Source organism: Ruditapes philippinarum, unplaced genomic scaffold (genome assembly GCF_026571515.1).
Source record: "Ruditapes philippinarum isolate M1 unplaced genomic scaffold, ASM2657151v2 ctg301_1_1_1_1, whole genome shotgun sequence".
In the NCBI taxonomy this organism is placed as follows: Eukaryota; Metazoa; Mollusca; class Bivalvia; order Venerida; family Veneridae; genus Ruditapes; species Ruditapes philippinarum.
Window position 1 is genome coordinate 337,649 of NW_026860295.1, and position 21,242 is coordinate 358,890.

General features: G+C 33.6%; 1 protein-coding gene and 1 long non-coding RNA gene across 6 annotated transcripts in view; one reads left to right on the plus strand and one right to left on the minus strand.

Annotated features, from left to right (window-relative positions):
• Nucleotides 1-21,242, plus strand: part of LOC132759576 (battenin-like) — a 295,062-nt gene that overhangs the window by 191,768 nt on the left and 82,052 nt on the right. The gene's annotated exons all lie outside the window — the stretch shown is intronic.
• Nucleotides 2,787-8,348, minus strand: LOC132759579 (uncharacterized). Its single transcript, XR_009629740.1, has 3 exons — nt 6,836-8,348; nt 5,730-5,915; nt 2,787-5,073 (listed from the first exon to the last, which is right to left on the minus strand). It is a non-coding gene; the product is annotated as an uncharacterized LOC132759579 (long non-coding RNA).

The following is a 21,242-nucleotide window of genomic DNA, read 5'->3' on the forward strand; positions in this document are numbered from 1 at the left end:
GAAACTACCTGCCTATATGACTGAAATACCGTTGGGAAAAGGCGTAAAATGAAACAAACAAACAGATATTTGATATTATTTTCACTATAATGTACATATAGTGAAAACTTTGAAAATATTTTAGTCTGAAGGTACAAGGCTTAGATATTTGGTATATTATATCATTAATTTTATAGGTCCTCTTTCAAAGCTTCAAATGACAACTGTATATGTATCATATATGTGATTTGATACCGAAAGTAATTGGAAAAAAGTAAACTTGTATACTTCCTATTTCTCTTATAATGCAGATGTTATTATGTCCAAGAACATTTAAATCACTATTTGTTCGTGCATGTATATAATTAGTTAATATCTAAATTATGTTATAAATTGTATATTTTTGAAAATGATTAAATAATTAAGTGACTTGTAGGCCCAACGTGGCCGGGTGTTGTAAAAATAAAAATGTATCGTTATTATGTATGTACATAACACAATGTCATTATAATAAAATTTACTTATCTTATCTTTCAAAGCTGTTCTAATCTACAGGGGTAGCCCCTACAGTCAAAATTAGCCTTGCCCGGCAGTCATAGGTTTTCCTTGTATGTACAAAGTAAATCCTTAAAAATTTTCTCTGAAATTGACAAAGGCAAGAGGCTAGAGATTTAGCATGAAACATTATGTACTAAATCTCTACCAAGATTGTTCAAATTATAGCCCTGGGGTCAAAATTGGCCACACCCCGGGGTCATTGATTTTTGTGTCGCCTCTACGGAGTAGTGGCGACATATAGGGATCACTTCTCCGTCCGTCTGTCTGTCCGTCTGTCCGTCACAAAACTTGTCCGGACTACTCCTCATAAACTACTGGTGCAATTTCATCCAAACTTTACAGGAATGATCAGTACCAAGTCTAGTTGTGCATATTGTCAGCATTTTCCGGTTCAATGATTTTTGGCAGAGTTATGGCCCTTTAATAATTTTCAATTTTAAAGTTTGTCCGGACTACTTCTCTTATACCACTAATGCAATTTCAATGAAACTTTACAGGATTGATCTGTAGCTCAAGTCCTTGCGCATATTGCAAGGGTTTTCCGGTTGAATGATTTTTGGCCGAGTTATGGCCCTTTGATAAAAAAGGTGTTTTTTCTGTGTGTTGCCAGATACGCAAAAGCTTGTCCGGACTACTCCTCATTAACTAATGGTGCAATTTCATCCAAACTTTACAGGAATGATCAGTACCAAGTCTAGTTGTGCATATTGTCAGCATTTTCCGGTTCAATGATTTTTGGCAGAGTTATGGCCCCTTAATAATTTTTATTTTTAAAGTTTGTCCAGACTACTTCTCTTATACCACTAAAGCAATTTCAATGAAACTTTACAGGATTGATCTGTAGCTCAAGTCCTTACGCATAATGCACGGGTTTTCTGGTTGAATGATTTTTGGCCGAGTTATGGCCCTTTGATAAAAAGGTGTTTTTTCTGTGTGTTGCTTGATACGCAAAAGCTTGTCCGGACTACTCCTCATAAACTACTGGTGCAATTTCATCCAAACTTTACAGGAATGATCATTACCAAGTCTAGTTGTGCATTGTCCGTCTGTCTGTCCGTCTGTCACAAACTTTGTCCCAACATGAAATTGGCCATCATGAGGCGACACATGTGATTACTGATCGCTCTTGTTATTATGTACATATAGTAAAAACAGAAACCAAATTTAAATATGTTCTGGAATAGGAGAAAGACAGAGCTTAGATAGTCAACATGAAACATTGCCTTGTGGACCTATATCTCTACCCAAGGGGACACAGTGAAATTTAGACCATGTGCACTGTTTGAGATGCAAAATTGAATTTTTATATCAGCTGACCTAGATTTTGTCAAGTGACGTACATTTTTGTCCTTTAATGTACAGCTATGAGATTTGGAGATGTAAAATTGAACTTTGATATCAGCTGGCCTAGATTTTGACCTAGTAGCCTTCTTTCTAGTCCTTTGATGTACATCTATGAAATTTTGACCATATGCACGGTTTTACATGTAAAATTGAACTTTTATTTTCAGCTGATCTAGATTTTGACCTAATGACATACCTTTTTAGCTCACCAGAACCGAGGGTTCAGTGTGAGTTATTAGTATCAAAGGTGGATGCTCCGTCGTCATGCGTCAACAATCCTTTCTTCTCTGAAAAAGCTGGGGGAAATTTTCCGGTACCCAAAATTTTGGGCTTACTGTAGCATTCCTTGTAAAAGTCAAAACTTTTTTTGCTCATATTTATTTCAATTGGCCCCCTTTTAGGGGTCAACAAGCTAAAAATAGAAAACCCTTTAAAAAAACTTCTATACTAAATTAAAAGAAGGTGATCACCAAAAATTTGTCTGTAGTATATTAGGTATCTTTTAAACAAAAAATTTTCTCCCTTTTTTAAAATGGTCCCCTTTAAAGGGGGTTTCTATAGCTAAAAATAGAAAACCTTAAAACATTTTTTGTATTGAACAGATTGATGGATAATCACCAAACTTTGTCTGTAGCAACCTTAGAAAGTCTGTTATCAAATTTGTTCAAATTAATTTGATTGGACCCTTTTAGTGGCTTCCAGAGCTTTAAATAGAAAAAAACTTTAAACAGCTTCTCCTACTGAACTAATGGATGGATGATCACCAAACTTTGTCTCTAGCATTCTTGGGTAGTCTTTTATCAAATTTGTTCATATAAATTTGATTTGCCACTTATAGGGGCAGCTTATCTAAAAATAAAAGAAACTTATATACGTCTCCTTTTACAGGACTAATTGATGGATGACCACCAACTTTTGTATGTAGCATTCTTATGTAGTCTTTTATCAAGGTTGGTCATATTAACTTGATTGCCCCCTTTTTAGGGGATGCTAAAGCTAAAATGCACCAGGCCATGGCATTTCTTCAAATTATAGTTTAATAATGAAAGGGAAACAACTCGCGTTGGAATGTCTTCCATATATGTGTACATGTTATGCAATTTTCCTAAAAGAAAGATTCAATAGCTGGCAGAAAGTCTTAATTTCATGACCTGTTTGCTTTTCAGAGATCTTGAAGAAATGATTTGAGGTCATGTGGTTTGTATCTGAACAGTAAACATATCAGCACACTGTCTTTCATTTGACATGCTAGAATAAGACCTCACTAGACACTACTTCACTTTGGCAAAGTTCAATTGTATAGAAAAACATTTATTACTGGCAGTGTTCTCGGGGACGCTTATTTCTGCGTCCCGGTACACATGTTTATTACAGCTGGACGCAAATATTTCAGAGCAAGGATTCCACGTACGCTTAATTTTGCCTGGAGACGCATCAACATTACCACAAAGACACAAATACGTCAGCGCGTGTCAGTCTATAGGTAGGCGGTCCTATGCACATCGACCCGTGAAGCGATTAGCCAATCAGCGATAACGCTTTCGATCATTATCACGCAATAGAGATCAGACTAATGTATACACGCGCTGTACATGTAATTACCAGATATAACACGAGGTGATAATTTAACATCTTTGATCAACAGTTGATTGGAAATTAGCAAATTTTACCGACAAAAGGATAAAAATATCGACTATTTACGCCGCAAGTTTAAAGACTGTTTTCTCAAATTACAAATGAGTGTAATTTTGAATTATTGTCGAAATTTTCGGCATTTTCTATGCAAAATTTTGCTTTAGTTTCATTCTTGCAAAAACGTTCTATAACTTAAGAGTATTAATAATTTAACATATTGTGCCGAAATGCCAGGACAACTAACAAAAATACACATACGCTTCTTTTGATATTAAGATTCTATCCGAAAATTGATCCTGAACATCGGCGATTTCATGTTCGCCGGAATTTCAGAAACCCTAAAATTTCGCAAAAATTCTCAGTTTCCAAGCCAAACATGAGAATGAATTGTTCCTTTATTATTTAATCAGCATTAAATTTTCAAATATCGATCTTCAATTTGCCCCCATTTTGAAGATATTTGCTTAAATAATTATCGATCGGATGAATCTCTTACACACTGTGTGAAGCTGAACACGATTTTCCTATTCATTCCGCTAAACGCTGCCTATATACATTTACGTTTTTTTTTACAAATGAGGCGCGACGCGAGAAAACCGGTCTTAATGACATTTTTTTCGAAATTTGGTTTTTCACTTATTATTGTAGAGAATTTCTTTCTGAATATGACGGTGAAAACTGTTTTAAAATCAAAGGGTTAGTTTTTGAGATATACTTATTTAAAGAACGTCATATATTTGATCACTTTGTAAATAAATGACGTTGAAAAATTAAATTGACGTTTGACGTGGTAAATTGGAAAATTAAAACAGCAATTATATTTATATCGTAAGTTTACTCCATTAGTATGTTCTAGCGGTAAAAAGGTTAGTAATGAAGTTGTGTAAACTATAGACTTCCCGTTTATTGCGATTTTTAGCGTTGCTTAGCAACGTTATAACAACACCCATAAGCGAGTCATACATGGCGCAAATAATTGTTGTTTTTTTTCAACCATTACCACACTATATACCTTTAATGTGAACAAAATTATTCATCATCTTTACGGGAAATTTTCAGACTATATACTGCTTGAAAAACAAATATTGCCGACCACGGTCAGAAGACACAAGTGTGTTGGTGGGTTTTAGTATGCACGGGTCGCATAGATTGAAATCAGACAATTTTTAGGTATATACCCAAAGTAATAAATCAACAACAGTATATAAGTCTACGTTTAACGTTTATTACTTATAAAAAGACAATATTAGACAGTTAAATAATAAGTTCTATTTTTCTTTATAACAGAAACAATGGCCGTATTTTAACAACAAACAACAACAGTTGTTGTAACAGTGCACTGATAATATGATTAACTGTCTTGACTGACGAACGCATGCACACTTTCGCGACACTGCTGACATTCCTACGGGCGTAATAACGCTTGGACGGACACATGAACTGATCCGGAATCCGTGTTCTTTCAAGACTTGAATCTAATATTCCTCGCCTCCAGGTGTTATTTTGGCCATAACAACACTCGGTATGTTTGACAGGAAACGGAAGTGCAGGAATTTTCTATAGAAAAATGATAAATGTTCGTAATAAAAAATGCAGCAAACTTATTTCCTAATATGCTTTAATAAATAAATAAAAAAAAACATTATTCAGAGCACATTTACAACTCAGAGAGTTAAAAGAATAGAAGAGCTTGGACAGTTTTAGAGCATGACAGTAAACTTGGTCACATGACTGATTTTCATGAACTGTAAATGTAAAATAAGACCATCCGTACATATAAACCTAATTAAACCAGAAACAAATGTTACAGAATTTATCTCGCATTAAAGTGTATTAGCTGGATATATGTTGCGAATTCCGTCTGCATAATATTTTGTTCCGGAATAATTTATGCTGATCACGAAGAATATACATGTGGAGACATTTTATGTAACAACAATTTCTATTAATATGTGATTACAGAACCATTTCCTTGTGTGTGTTTTTTTGCTTTTTTTAATTTTATAAAGTATTTTAACAGATAACTCTTTAAGGACCATTTATACAGTATCTACATTGTCTTCAAAATATAAAGTTAATCAAAGAAGAAAATAAAGCTACTTATAAACGATTAAAGAAACAATTAACCCTTAAATTTTCATGTTTAAGATATTTTCTGAGTCTGGAGTTCTGAGTTTCAACATTTACATTTAAATGAGATAAACATAGGTTACCTTATACCAATAATTGGTTTGAAAAATCCCTCAAGAACGGGTTTCCATTGCCGCCATGACCGCTTGGGGTAACATACCGGCTGTTTGTTGTAGATGACTTCTCTGTTACATCGGCCAGCTGTTGAAGTGTTTCTAAATCATGCCTTTAGATGTGCGAATCTCGCATCAACTTAACACCGCGCATGTCTTTAAAAGAAAATTTAAATTATTTTGTAATATTGAAAAGCATTAATTACCTGCTGCGATTTGAAGTATTTAAAAATACTACAGTGTTCATATTTTGTCTTTGGGAAAACAGATAAGAGTGTCAAAATCAGTTCAGATTGCCGAGTAACTAGAAGTAAGTAAAACCTTAGTAATGAAGATTTCTTGAATCAGTACCTGGTACTTGCATATGGTACTCTTCTATCATTCTGTCCTGTCTTATCGCCCAACATAAAAAATAATCAACGTAACCAGTGTAACGGTTTTTATTTTGTCCTAAAATATAACGTGTACAGACTTGGTAAAATGATAGTAAAATCCCTAAAATGTTAAAGCACTGGTTTTTATTTGATTCAAAACCAAACATACTGGTGGACCAGTACTGGTATTTGTACTGATACTATACAAGTTGACAAGTAGTGGTTGTAATATTTTAGTAGTATATCCCTAGTACTGATGTATATCTGATTGTGTAAGATGGTAGTTTTGGGTATATATTAAACCTCTTGTCCCTTATATCATTGTAAATATTTTGCTACAAACTGAAAAAAATACCAGGATAAACGTAAGCTGTACAAACTTTTCCTCCGAGTCACGTGTGGCAACACTACGTCTTATGTACTCATTATATAGATCACGTTCCAATAAAATTACAACAAAGGATATCCTAAATAAAACATAAATTTGAAGTTTTTAAAACAACGGTTTTTGTAATCACGGTCATAGAAATCATGATATCGTCCGAATAGAAATCAGTGGCTCACATGCATTCTTTTAAATTCTTTAGTAGAATCTTATTTGATCTTATAAAAATACGCTTGGAAAAAATTCAAGCATGGCAGATATTTGTTTAAATTATTTATAAGTGTATTGTTACATTAATGTTCATTTCCTATTATTACCTTTTGTGCGAGAAGTACGTGGTCCCGCAGTGCCGTCGTTGCTAGTGTCACATTTTTTCACCTCTGAATAATCATAGTCAGTATCTCTCGAAATATCTGTTTTGTGACTTGATAAGTGTTCTCCCAAAAATAATCCGAGTAGAGGGATTTCAGATCCTATGAATGACAAAAAAATGAATAAAAAACGGATATAAAAAAATTGGCATCAGTCAGGATACGAACTCGATTTGTTGTGAGGCCACAGCATAATCCACTGAGCTGTACTCTCAGCAATAATTTAGCGTGCTAATTAATCAATAAAAGACACTATTAAATCTAAAAAACTTTATATTCCATGATGACGTAGCATATTTTGGACATATATCATTTTATTGCTTACATGTTCTAAATGAATTATAGAAACATATTGTAAATGAATTATGAAAAAGAGTATTAATTTAACTTGCGACTGATTAGATTATTCTTAAATTAACCTAAATTTAGATCTGCCTATAAAATATGAGATCGATTGGTAAACCCCTACAATAGCCTTTGATTTAATTAAGATCAAGACAAGTTAACGTAAATTTATTCTATATAAAGGCACCGATGTATGTTGCCGATTAATTTATTCTTCTGTATTTCAAAGCATACTTTTTTTTTATACAGTACTGTAAACGTCAGTGTTAAATTACCAACAGTAAATATTTATCAATTAGATGCTCTGATAAATAAAAATGCATGATATATTTTTGTTGCTGTTTTTCATAAATTATACATTATAGACACTTACTTCTAACTCCTCCTCCATCATATAAACTTTCCTCTGAATACACTTGAAAAACAATAACAGTCACGATAAAAAGCATTTCCGTGTTTACATGTGTATACGCAATAAGAGTGACGTCATTTAAATGGCTGTAGTGCACATTTATTGTAGTGTCATTAAGACCGGTTTTCTCGCGTCGTGCGTCAAATATAAACTTTTTGTCTATAGAGTGGACTTATTTAACCAGAATAAAATTTGATTTGGTATAAAAGTGAAAAAAAAAAAAAAAAAAAAAAACGATTTCCATGTGTTGATGCATTAAAATGAAATAATTTCATGAAAAATATTAACAACAAAACAATAATTATACTACCGTATAAGTGGTTTTTTCTGCGGTGACTTTATTTCTGCGTTTTCTGCGGTCAGTTTCAGCACCGCAGAAATAATCAAAGCACTGAATGTACTGATGGGGAGGCTATGAGAGAATGTTTCAGACTTATAGTGTCTTTTCTTTTTGCTTAAAAAATATGCTACCAAAATAAAAAGATATGCACATTGCGCTATTTATCCTTACTGTTGTGTTCAACCATTCATATATATGGTTAATAATTATGGTTGACTATTCATTTTGTTAATATTCCAGAACATTTCATTGAGGTCTACATTCGGACTGTTAATCATACAAATTTTGAAAAACCTAAACTGTCAATAATAAATGACATACCAGCAAGTATGACGACTGTTCATTATCAGATAACAATAACATTTTACAAACTGACGGTTCCTTATCAAAAAATCACAGGAACTTGAAATTCTATTCAAATAACCAATATTAATTATAATATCCAAATATACCCCCTATATACTATAAAATTTTTTATAGTATATAGGGGGTATATTTGGATATTATAATTAATATTGGTTATTTTGATAGAATTTCAAGTTCCTGTGTCAAAAATATTCTAGGACTGTTCATCATAAATACTTTATGTCATTTTAATATTATTGAATGATAACAACAACTGCAAGTGATGCAACATTTTATTGAACATAAAAATTATACACGTTTAGATGTACCATAATTGAGATCAATAAGATACTGTCTTGTGATGAGTATTAATATTCATGCTCTAACGGACAGAAGGTTGTCTTCTCCAGAAGCAAATCTCGAATAAAATCACGTTTCAGAAAATTATTCCCATTTCATTACTGACGGCGTCGGATAATATTAAAGCTAAAATATTTCTTGAAAAAATACATATCTGCAAAGCTTATTCAAAAACTGAATCAACCTAAGTGAAAATTGATCAGGAAGTTATATCTTCTTTTTTTACCGCCAACACTCAACCAACTTATGGTAGTTAATCGATAGCTTGTGTATTTTTTAAACCTCACTAGCTTGAAATATATACTGCGGAAAATCTGTTGTTAACAGGGTGTGCGGTTATTACGTAGGGTTTTCCCTGTCGACCATTTCCCGCAAATAGATGAGAACATCGAAGCCTTCAGTGCTATGAATGGTGTTATAAATGGCGTGTTTTGGAAGTTTTTTGTTGAAACTTCTCCAATTTCCTCCAGAGGCGTGCACGTCGCGGAGAAGGCACACGGAAGGAACATAGTCAAGTCATCATAAGTACCAGAGGTGATTGGTTGACCTGTCGTGACTTACTCTGGAGGTTTGGCGCTAAATAGATGCCGTTTTTGTTGTCGTCAGTCAGAAAGTTTGATGCCTTGACGGTATTGTCGTCTCCTTTACCACCAAAGAACGAAGAATGGGCTTCCAGGAAGAATCTGCTTGAAAAAGACGTCCCAGATGCTATAATCTCGGACATATGGTTATTCCGGCGCCGAGTATAAATAAACTTAAAACACACTCACTTTTGTTGAAAACAAAACAAAAAAACAACAACACATTTTTCTGTAGTAATTTTTCAAGTGTTGAAAAATGAATAAGAAATTCCTCTTATGCCGCCGATTATTTTTAGAACACAAACATAAAAGTTCTTTTTTTTTATTTTTCAAATAAACATTAATCACTTCAGCGCGCCGCAAATATCGTTTTCAAATTAAAGTTCGTAAGATATGTTTAATGACTTCCCGATGCTCGACTGTAAGTAATTTGTATATGTATGCGGTTTTTTTTTTTTTTGTTTTTTTTTTTTTTTTTTTTTTTTTTAATTAAAGCTTCTTATTCTTTAAATTTTTTATGTATCTCATAATCTGTATTGAAAATTTGAATTTTATTACACATGGACTATCAAAATTTACGATGTATGCCCTAGAATTGAATAAACTTTCTAATTACACAATACGGGGTCATACTGATCTTTGCGTCTTTCTCTGAAATAATTATTTCTTTGTTAAAACATATTTGACCACATATTTCTGTCAATTAACTGTTCACTTTACTTCCCGATTTTGTTGTACGGAACACATGTTCTATTTGTGTTTTCTAATCAATTCGAATCTATAATCAGTTTAATGGGATCACCACCGGGTAAACAACTACTAGGTACTTTGGTCATGTTTTTTACCCCAAATATTTGAATGTTTCTATTGGGATTAAAATGAGCATAGTTAAGTAAACAAACTGGTTGTATAAATCCCTGACCTGTCTAATTCTAATTATGAGATCAGTGAATATATAAGACTTTCACTACAAAAATATTCCTAAACAAAAGAGCACACGTTTTAAATTTATTCCTATACAAATAAAAGATCAGAGTAGGGGAAATCTGTCAATTGCCCAAATATAACTTTTATGTTAAAAGTTTGATTAATGAATTATTAAGATGAAAATATTAAGTATTGCTTTTTTTTATTTTGCTAATGTAAAATGTAATATTGTGCTGGAATTTTGTCGGAAGGTCCTTATAGGGGTTTTGTAGTTAAATAGTTTTTTTTTTTCACGGCGATAATGGTTCAAGAATATAATGTTTCAAACCTATTGCCTCATCACCAATCAGTGAATTTTTTAGTTAAATGTATGCAAAATATTTTACTAACAGCTATATGATATAGCGGTTTAATGACCGTTTTCCGCGTTACAGCCTCCTGGGGTGTACTAATAAGTTAGTTTTTCCCTTAGTTATCACGCAAGCATGATCCATGTCTCTGATGTAAGCGACAGTTACAATTATTTTGTCTTTAAAAAAATATTTAAGGACTTTTAATGGTTTTATAACAACAAAAGAACATGCATGATATCGAGAATACGGCATTGTATATACACCGGTCTCTAAATATCGTCAGTAAGACCGGTGTACACAATGGAGAATACGGTGTTGGAACGTTCTAGTTAATGACCCGTCATAAACAGTTGGTCGCTGCGTAGTAATGGAAAAATTGTTATCAAAAAATAATAAAGAATATTTGCCACTAAATTAAAGCATTTACTTATAAATTTTCATTTATATGCTTTTTGTTAAAAAAATATTGATAAAGTTATTATTTTGAAGGGTTTTTTTCATACCAGAACTATTTATTACAGACGTACGTATGCCTAAACCTGATTACCGCGGCAGCAGTATGACGTCACGGAGTAGTGATTTAACAAAAATCAAGATTTTTTCAGAGAATTTATTATCTTTACAAATTGCAGATATGAAATTAAAGAATGAAAATATTTTCATATTGTAAATGTCTGTGATGAAGTGATGAGTCAGCTTAGAAAAAATCAAGGTACTATTTTTTGACCTGATTACCGCGGCAGTAAGATTTGACGAACAGTTATTGACATTGGGTCGGCATAGCCTCCCCAAAAACCGCAGAATATTTCTCCATGTTTTTTTAACGATATGTGTCCTACATTATGACCTGTTTCATCTAAAGTAATAAGTAATAACGACTAACGGATTAATAAAGGTTAGCGGGTCATCGAGTTATATAAAATTGATTTCGGCTAAGTATGTAATATATGCTTGAAAGGATGTACCTACTGTTAATTATGCCAATTTATGAATAAAGATATTGGAAACTTTATAGTGTTTGCCTGTACGTTAAAAAGGTTTGTTAACTACTAAATCATTAAAATCATTTTAACCCTTATACTGCTAAATAATCGTCGTATACATTAATTGTTGTCTGATTTACGATAAACTTCTATCAATTTTATTAAATTAAAGATACTACCGGGGTATATTTTTCACACGTCATTTCACGCTGATCAAAAGATGCATGTTGTTTATTGTTGCACATTATATTTGTTTGCAAGCAAACAATATAATTGTTTGTAATTACTATATAGTTTTGCAGTGACGACCATAAACAAAATTTTAATACGAATGTGTAAATGCAAATAAAATAGGAAGAGTAATGTGACTTAGACTTTGAAAAGATGAGCCGCAGAATTTAAATCACGTTTTGTCCAAAGACTGTGCCGCAGAAATAAAGACCGCAGAAATAAAAACATGCCAAAATTTGGAAAAACCGCAGAATTTGGAGCCCGCAGAAAAAAACACTTATACGGTATGTAGTTCAGAGTTTGTTTTGAATAACTATAAACTTTGAAAGTCTCTTTAAGACTCAAAAAATCAGCAATGCTATTTTGAGCACTGTTAACATATTTATTGCGACGCGCCTTTGGACTCGTTTGGGAGTCCATGGACTCCATGTTTTAAAGTCCTAGTGAGAACCCTGACTGGTACTATTAAGTGTTCACAAAAATATTAATGCAATTTTGTTCATCATCTTCTGTTTGTGTAAATAACTTTCAGCTCTAGAATTTGGACACCATATTACATCATACTATTTATCTTTCTGCAGGGTCATTTGTAGGTCAGTGTAGAGAATTTTCCCCAGGAAATAAAATGAGCCCTAAAGAAAGATTACATTTGTTTCCTGTACTTTCCTAACATGCTCAATTTTTACCTCAACTTTTTTTTGAAAAAAAAAGTAGAGGTATTGTTATAGTCCTGGCGGCATTGCTGTTGCCGTCCGCAAACTTGTACTTGGATTATAACTTTTTTAGTTCTTAGTGTATTGTCTTCATACTTGGCCACAACAACCCTTGGGACAAGACCTTTCCGTAGATCACACTAACCTTGACCTTAACCCAGAAATGACCTTGACCTTTAAGGTCAAAAGTCCAAATTTTGCTTATTTTTGCTATTATTGACTGTACTTTGTTATTTTTGAATGGATTGTCCTCAAACTTGAACATAATTATCTTCAAAGATATCCCTTAAATATAACCAGACAGACCTTGACCTTCACTCATAAATGACCTTGACTTTGAAGGTGAAATTATTGAAATTGTCATTTTTTTTGGCTATTACTGGCTGTAACTTTGTTATTAGTCCCCTACCGGTTTAACCGGAGGGGGCTTTAGGTTTACCCTCCCTCCGTCCGTCTGTCTGTATGTCTGTCAGTCCGTCTGTCCACAAAACTGGATCCCGCGATAACGCAAAAAGTACTGAAAATATTTTTATGAAACTTGATATATGGATAGATGGCAGTATGGAGATTATGCACATCTTTTTCTTTTCTTTTTATGTTGAAAATTCTGGTTGCTATGGCAACAAATAGTCTGAAAATATGGCACATTTAACACATAAACTGGATCCAGTGATAACTCAAAAAGTACTGAAAATATTTTTATGAAACTTGAAATATGGGTAGATGGCAGTCTGGAGATTATGCACATTTTTTTCTTTTCTTCCTATGTTGAAAATTCTGGTTGCTATAGCAACAAATATCTTGAATTTCAAGATTTCTGATTTAAATTTTTCAGCTTTTTCACTATAAGTTCTTTATTTCTTAAGGTGTTTACTTCAAACTTTAAATATAAGTTTCTGGTCATCAACCACATCATATGTGACAAGGTTTACAACTCTAGCACAAAAATTATCAGTATTACCTACCTTGAACTTAGAATTTTTATGAAAAAAAATGTTGTCTTTTTTAAATAACTTCTTTATTTCCTAATGTATCTACTTCAAACTTCATATATATGTTTCTTATTATCACTCAACATTTTTGAGAAGGTTAAATACTCTAGCAAGACTATTTCCAGAATTATGTCCCCCTTGAACTGGTATTTTTTACTCTAGCTTCTTCATTCCTTATAGGATTTACTTTAAAATCCCACATCGTAATAATATGACAAGGTTGTATAAACATAATTTCCTTACTAGGCAGGGAAACTTAACACATTACTGTGAAATAGACAAACTTAGAACTCAAAAGATTTAAGTTCATTCATGTCATTCATTCACTGGTAAAATTGAAATCAGAATGTTGCTAACCGGAGGGGACTTGCAATACTATGATAATTGCTTGTTTTTGAATGGTTTGTCTTCAAACTTGAACATAATAATCTTCAAGGATAGCCCTTTAAAATAATCAGACAGACTTTGACCTTCACTCATAAATGACCTTGACTTTGAAGGTCAAATTATTGAAATTTTCATTTTTTTTGGCTATTATTGGCTGTAACTTTGTTATTTTTGAATGGATTGTCTTCAAACTTGAACATGATAATCTCCAAGAATAACCCTTAAATAAACCAGACAGACCTTGACCTTCACTCACAGGACAGTAATTATGTGGCTAGAGGGACAATAGGTAACTGTTCTTTCTTTTTGATGTCATTCGTTCCATAATGCTTTTATGTGGCTTTTTTCTTTTGTGTGGCTGAAAAGAACAATAGGGAGAACAATAGAGTAGCCCCTGTTAGAACTTCCATCCGACCGTCTGTTCTTCCAACGTCCGTAAACTTTTACTTAAACAACATCTCCTCATTAACCGCTAAGCCAATTTCTTTCAAACTTCACAGGAATGGTCCTGTAGTGTGAAAACTAATTGCTGAAAAAATCAAGAAGTTTAAAATCATTGCATGAAAAATTATCTGAAGCTCTGACTGATGATTCGAAAGTATGTTCAGCAGGAGAAGTGTATGAACATATTAACAATATAAGACGATATGCTTTGTTTCATGGTCAAAATGACCTGTTGATAGTATTATGAGCGTAGATTACATTTGTACACAAATTTCTACTAAAAAACAACAACAAACACATATTGATGACTTTTTAGCTCGCCTTTCACAAAGTGCCATGGTGAGCTTTTGTGATCACTTTTCGTCCGGTGTCCGTCTATCGTCCGTACGCACTCACAGGACATTAATCATGTGGCTAGAGGGACAATAGGTAACTGTTCTTTCTCTTTGATGTCATTCATTCCGTAATGCTTTTATGTGGCTATTTTCTTTTGTGTGGCTAAAAAAACAATAGGGAGAACAATAGATTAGCCCCTGTTAGAACTTCCGTCTGTCCGTCTATTCTTCCAACGTCCATAAACTTTTACTTAAACGATATCTCCTCATTAACTGCTAAGCCAATTTCATTCAAACTTCACAGGAATGGTCCTTTAGTGGTCACCTTTAAAATTTATTCAAAGAATTTAATTCCATGCAGAACTCTGGTTGCCATGGCAACTGAAAGGAAAAACTTAAAATATCTTTTTTTAAAAATCCCAAAGAGGTAGAGCTTAGATATTTGGCATGAAACATCTTCTAGAGAGTGTCTATCAAGTTTGTTAAAATAGAAGCCCTGGGGTCAAAATTGGCCCCACCCCAGGGGGTTATTGCTTTTCCTTATATGTATATAGTAAAAACTGAAAAAAAATTCTTTTAAAAAACCAAAAGAGCTAGACTTTAACTATTTGGCATGAAACATTGTCTGATGAGTGTCTACCAAGCATGTTCAAATAAATGCCCTGGGGTCATAATTGGCCCCGCCCCGGGGGGTCATTGATTTTCCTTATATGTATATAGTAAAAACTAAAATCATCTTTTAAAAAACCGAAAGAGCTAGAGCTTAAATATTTGGCATGAAACATCTTCTAGTGATTGTCTATCAAGTTTGTTCAAATAAAAGCCCTGTGGTCAAAATAAGCCCCACCCTGGGGGGGGGGGTCATTGACTATCCTTATATGTATATAGTAAAAACTTAAAAAATCTTCTTTTAAAAAACCAAAAGAGTTAGAACTTAGATATTAAGTTTCAAGACGCTGTGGGGCTGTCTCTTTTTTGTTGTATATTAATTGTGGTGAATATACAATGAAAGACTTTTCTCACGCAACACTTTTTTGATTTGTATTTCACAAAAACAGTTGAAGATATCTTACTTATATTTTACCAGAAGCGGTTTGACTACTTTTTGCAAATATTTTCAACGAAATCATTCATCCATGACGGATTATCGGTTCCGCACGTTCTACAGGTATGAAATCAACTTTTTGCACGAGGAAAACGATTTTTGGCAAACCTTTTCGATTTTATTTCAATATACGAGGGTTGTTCAAAAAGTAATAGGACTGAAGCTCTACTGTTCACACTTTTTATTTTAAGTGCATAATTTTACAAGAATCAAATACCGGAACATATTCTCTATATACAGTGGAAAAAATCAATACAAAATGTTTATTAATAACAATTCTGTGAAATTTTTAAATGACAAAGGGTATGAAACCCGGCGCACGCTGACGATACAATAAATGACGTTAATGACGTTGTTAACTAAATACAAAATATAATAGTGTCATCCATCTTAAAATTATTCTCCCTAGTGTTCTAAGTGTCTGAATCATGTGACCATGATCAGGTCTCATATGTGGAGATTAAGCGAGAAAGAAAGAGATCACAATTTTGTTCAACTCTCCAAGAAAAATGCCTGATAGCCGGCCATTCTCCACTTTTTTCGAATATTTTGAGTAAACTGTGAACTCAACAAGCATGGACTTATATTGCTAATGCAAAAGCGATTTATATTATTAATTTTCTCGTGTATGTCAACGTACGTTTTCAAAACAACATGATTATATACATTTATTGACAATATTTATCAGTTAAAAAGTATAATTTATTAAAACTAAATTGGGGAAAAATACTACTAATCATTACCGTTAATCATTATTATATTAATTTATTTAAACCAAGTATATCTAATGAGATACAATAAAATAGTGTTTGATAGAAACGTCTTATAAACAACCCTTTGGTGACAACTGAATAAGTAGACCCGAAGCAGACATTTTAAGTGCCGGAGAACCCGTGTGCCGTTTTACTGTCGATCCATTTACAGCGATTTTGAAATTGACGTCACTAACGTCCCCACAATTTTCCGCTTTCATTCTCACATTTTCCCGTTAGAGATTTTGTATTCGCCTTTTTTAAATTGATTGTACCAGCTGAAAATGAGTGTCCTGATGGCAGGATAATTTTCGTTTCTTAATTTTATCATTTTGTATGACTCTGAAAGAATATTTCCAATTTGTTGGCACAAGTTAACGATGGAACAAATTTGTGTTTGCTACCGAATGCCGTATTTCTACATTTAACGACATGACCACAGCTGTTCAAAACTAAATAATCATGCCATTTCATGCTCGAATGACGTCAAATTTAGACATAATGTCACTTAAATATAAGTTAATGTGTTGGTGGAATATATGGACAACAGAGTATAAATCATTTATAAATTAGAAGATCAATTTAGATCAAATTACTATTTTTATGTGCTGAGCCGGGTGCGTGTTACAATGGGTATTCAATATCACAGGAAATGCGCATTCATCACAATAAATTAATTAAGTTATGCATAAATTGTAGAAAACATTTTACGATTTGTATACATATGAAAATATTCTAAATTGGATGAAATATGAATATGCAAGACTCTCAGTCCTATTACTTTGGAGGTCAAATTATTGAAATTTTCATTTTTTTGGCTATTATTGGCTGTAACTTTGTTATTTTTGAATGGATTGTCTTCAAACTTGAACATGATAATCTCCAAGGATAACCCTTAAATAAACCAGACAGACCTTGACCTTCACTCACAGGACAGTAATTATGTGGCTAGAGGGACAATAGGTAACTGTTCTTTCTTTTTGATGTCATTCGTTTCGTAATGCTTTTATGTGGCTATTTTCTTTTGTGTGGCTAAAAAGAACAATAGGGAGAACAATAGAGTAGCCCCTGTTAGAACTTCCATCCGACCGTCTGTTCTTCCAACGTCCGTAAACTTTTACTTAAACAACATCTCCTCATTAACCGCTAAGCCAATTTCATTCAAACTTCACAGGAATGGTCCTGTAGTGTGAAAACTAATTGCTGAAAAAATCAAGAAGTTTAAAATCATTGCATGAAAAATTATCTGAAGCTCTGACTGATGATTCGAAAGTATGTTCAGCAGGAGAAGTGTATGAACATATTAACAATATAAGACGATATGCTTTGTTTCATGGTCAAAATGACCTGTTGATAGTATTATGAGCGTAGATTACATTTGTACACAAATTTCTACTAAAAAACAACAACAAACACATATTGATGACTTTTTAGCTCGCCTTTCACAAAGTGACATGGTGAGCTTTTGTGATCACTTTTCGTCCGGTGTCCGTCTATCGTCCGTACGCACTCACAGGACATTAATCATGTGGCAAGAGGGACAATAGGTAACTGTTCTTTCTTTTTGATGACATTCATTCCGTAATGCTTTTATGTGGCTATTTTCTTTTGTGTGGCTAAAAGAACAATAGGGAGAACAATAGAGTAGCCCCTGTTAGAACTTCCGTCTGTCCGTCTGTTTTTCCAACGTCCGTAAACTTTTACTAAAACGACATCTCCTCATTAACCACTAAGCCAATTTCATTCAAACTTCACAGGAATGGTCCTTTAGTGGTCACCTTTAAAATTTATTCAAAGAATTTAATTCCATGCAGAACTCTGGTTGCCATGGCAACTGAAAGGAAAAACTTAAAATATCTTCTTTTAAATAAACCCAAAGTGGTAGAGCTTAGATATTTGGCATGAAACATCTTCTAGAGAGTGTCTATCAAGTTTGTTAAAATAGAAGCCCTGGGGTCAAAATTTGCCCCACCCCAGGGGGTTATTGCTTTTCCTTATATGTATATAGTAAAAACTGAAAAAATCTTCTTTTAAAAAACCGAAAGAGCTAGACTTTAACTATTTGGCATGAAACATTGTCTGATGAGTGTCTACCAAGCATGTTCAAATAAATGCCCTGGGGTCAAAATTGGCCCCGCCCCGGGGGGTCATTGATTTTCCTTATATGTATATAGTAAAAACTAAAATCATCTTTTTAAAAAACGAAAGAGCTAGAGCTTAAGTATTTGGCATGAAACATCTTCTAGTGATTGTCTATCAAGTTTGTTCAAATAAAAGCCCTGAGGTCAAAATAAGCCCCACCCTGGGGGGGAGGTCATTGATTATCCTCATATGTATATAGTAAAAACTTAAAAAATCTTCTTTCAAAAAAACAAAAGAGTTAGAGCTTAGATATTCAGTTTCAAGACGCTGTTATTAATATATTAATTTTCTAACGCAACACTTTTTTGATTTGTTTTTACCAGAAGCGGTTTGACTACTTTTTTCAAATATTTTCAACGAAATCATTCATCCATGACGGATTATCGGTTCCGCACGTTCTTTAGGTATGAAATCAACTTTTTGCACGAGGAAAACGATTTTGGCAAACCTTTTCGATTTTATTTCAATATAACTATAGTATTGAGTTAGCAACATTGAAAAATCATAGATATCCTGTAAAGCGTAAAATGGTTCGCATGCAATTACAAGAGCGCGCACGCGCAATCGGCATGCTTCAGGCAGGTCATTCAGCCAGACATGTAAGTGTGTGATATATTTTAAATACTAACAATGCCAAGTTAATACTGCTTTATTTATGATATTTCTGATATGATAAATAATTTGCTCAAAACATAATATTTACTTTCCTATAATTAGAAGAAGAAAAAACATCAGTTTGTTTGTATATTTTCAGGTGGCGCGAGTTTTTGGCAGAAATGTGTCTGTCATAGCCAGACTTCTGTTAAAGTACCAACGCACCGGCGGAGTTGAGGACGAGCAGCGGCAGCCTCGTTGAAGGGTCACAACACCTGTACAAGATGCCCAGATTATTGCAAGTCATCTTCAAAACCGATTTAAGACCGCCGAATCGACTGCATTAACAACAGTTGGTACACATGGCAGACGCATTAGTAGCAAGACCGTTATCAGGCGTCTCCGCGACCAGAACATTCGAGCAAGACGACCATATCGTGGCCTTGTCCTGACTGCAGGTCATTGTCAACAAAGGGAACAGTGGGCCGGCCGGCATCAGCACATGACACGTGCAGAGTGGGCAATAATGTCCTCTTCACGGATGAAAGCCACTTTAATTTGTTCCATAGTGACTGTCGGGTTTGAGTTTACCGACAGCGAGGGGAACGGTTGAACGACGCCTGCATCATTCAACGTGACCGGTATGGCGGTGGTTCCATAATGGTTTAGGCTGGTATTTCCCTAAATACCAAGACCGACTTGATCATCATTCGAGGAAATCTGACTGCTGTAAAATATCAACAGGACGTTCTTATTCCTGTCACTATTCCTCATCTTCAAGCTGGTGGACGGGGTATGATACTTATGTACGACGGCGCACCAGCACACACAGCACATGCCACCCGGAACCTACTACAACAGCAAAACATTCAGCAGCTACCCTGGCCGTCCAAGTCTCCAGATTTGAATGTTATTGAACACCTGTGGGATAAGTTGAATAGGCGTGTGCGCAGGGGAGCGGTACAACCCCGGAACATACCAGAGCTGGAACAGGCCCTGGTGCAGGAATGGAGGAACATTCCACAGCGATTTCTGAGGAATTATGTAATGTCCATGAGACAGAGGTGTATGAAAGTGATACAAGCTCAGGGAGGACATATTGGATATTAACTGATAATATTATGTTTTACTCATTCTGTGATAAGAGCTGTGATAAAACAATCATTTCACATTGTTGTGTTGTAAATTTTGCGATTTATTCTCTGTTACTCATGTTTTATTTCTGTTAAGTTAAGTTATACTTTTCCATTCATCAACTACAATAAAATTTTTACAATACATGTGTGAAGTGTTCATTTATCTATACTCTTAATTTCACCAATATTTACCATTCTTTAATAACCCAAAATATACTAAAAAGCACAAGTGTTGCGTTAGAAAAGTCTTTCAGTGTATATTTTCGTTCCCTGTGTCTCACTGTATAATTAAGACAATGGTAAATTGATAATAATAAAATCACAATTTAAATAACTTTTATTTATGCAGTCAAAGTTGGAATATGACTGCATAGTTTGTGTCTTTTCTTATATACAGGTTTGTCCAGCCAATATTTGGTTCCAAAGGGATGAGATTTTTATCACCTAAGATCTTAACAAAAGAAGTAAAATAATTATAACACTTAAACAAAGATAAGCTGGAAATGATAGTGCCTGATTTTGACTATAATTCCTTTTTTTTATTCATGCCTAAGGTTGATAAGGAAATTATCATTAACAATCAACAAAAGAGACAGGAAAATAAGATTTATATATTTACTACAAGTGTCAGCTTATGTGTCAAATCAAAAAGAGTTCTTATGTCTTAAGGGTTAATTGGAGGAAATTATCTTTATCAAAAAGTATATACTTCCAAAGTTTGAAATCTCAGCATTACAAAACACAGTTAAAATAAATAAATCAAAATATCATAGGTGTACCAACAAATATATGAAAATAAAATTGCAAATGAAATATAAAATATACATAATTAAAACAACTAATGTAATGTTATGTAATATAAAACATGGGTTGAAA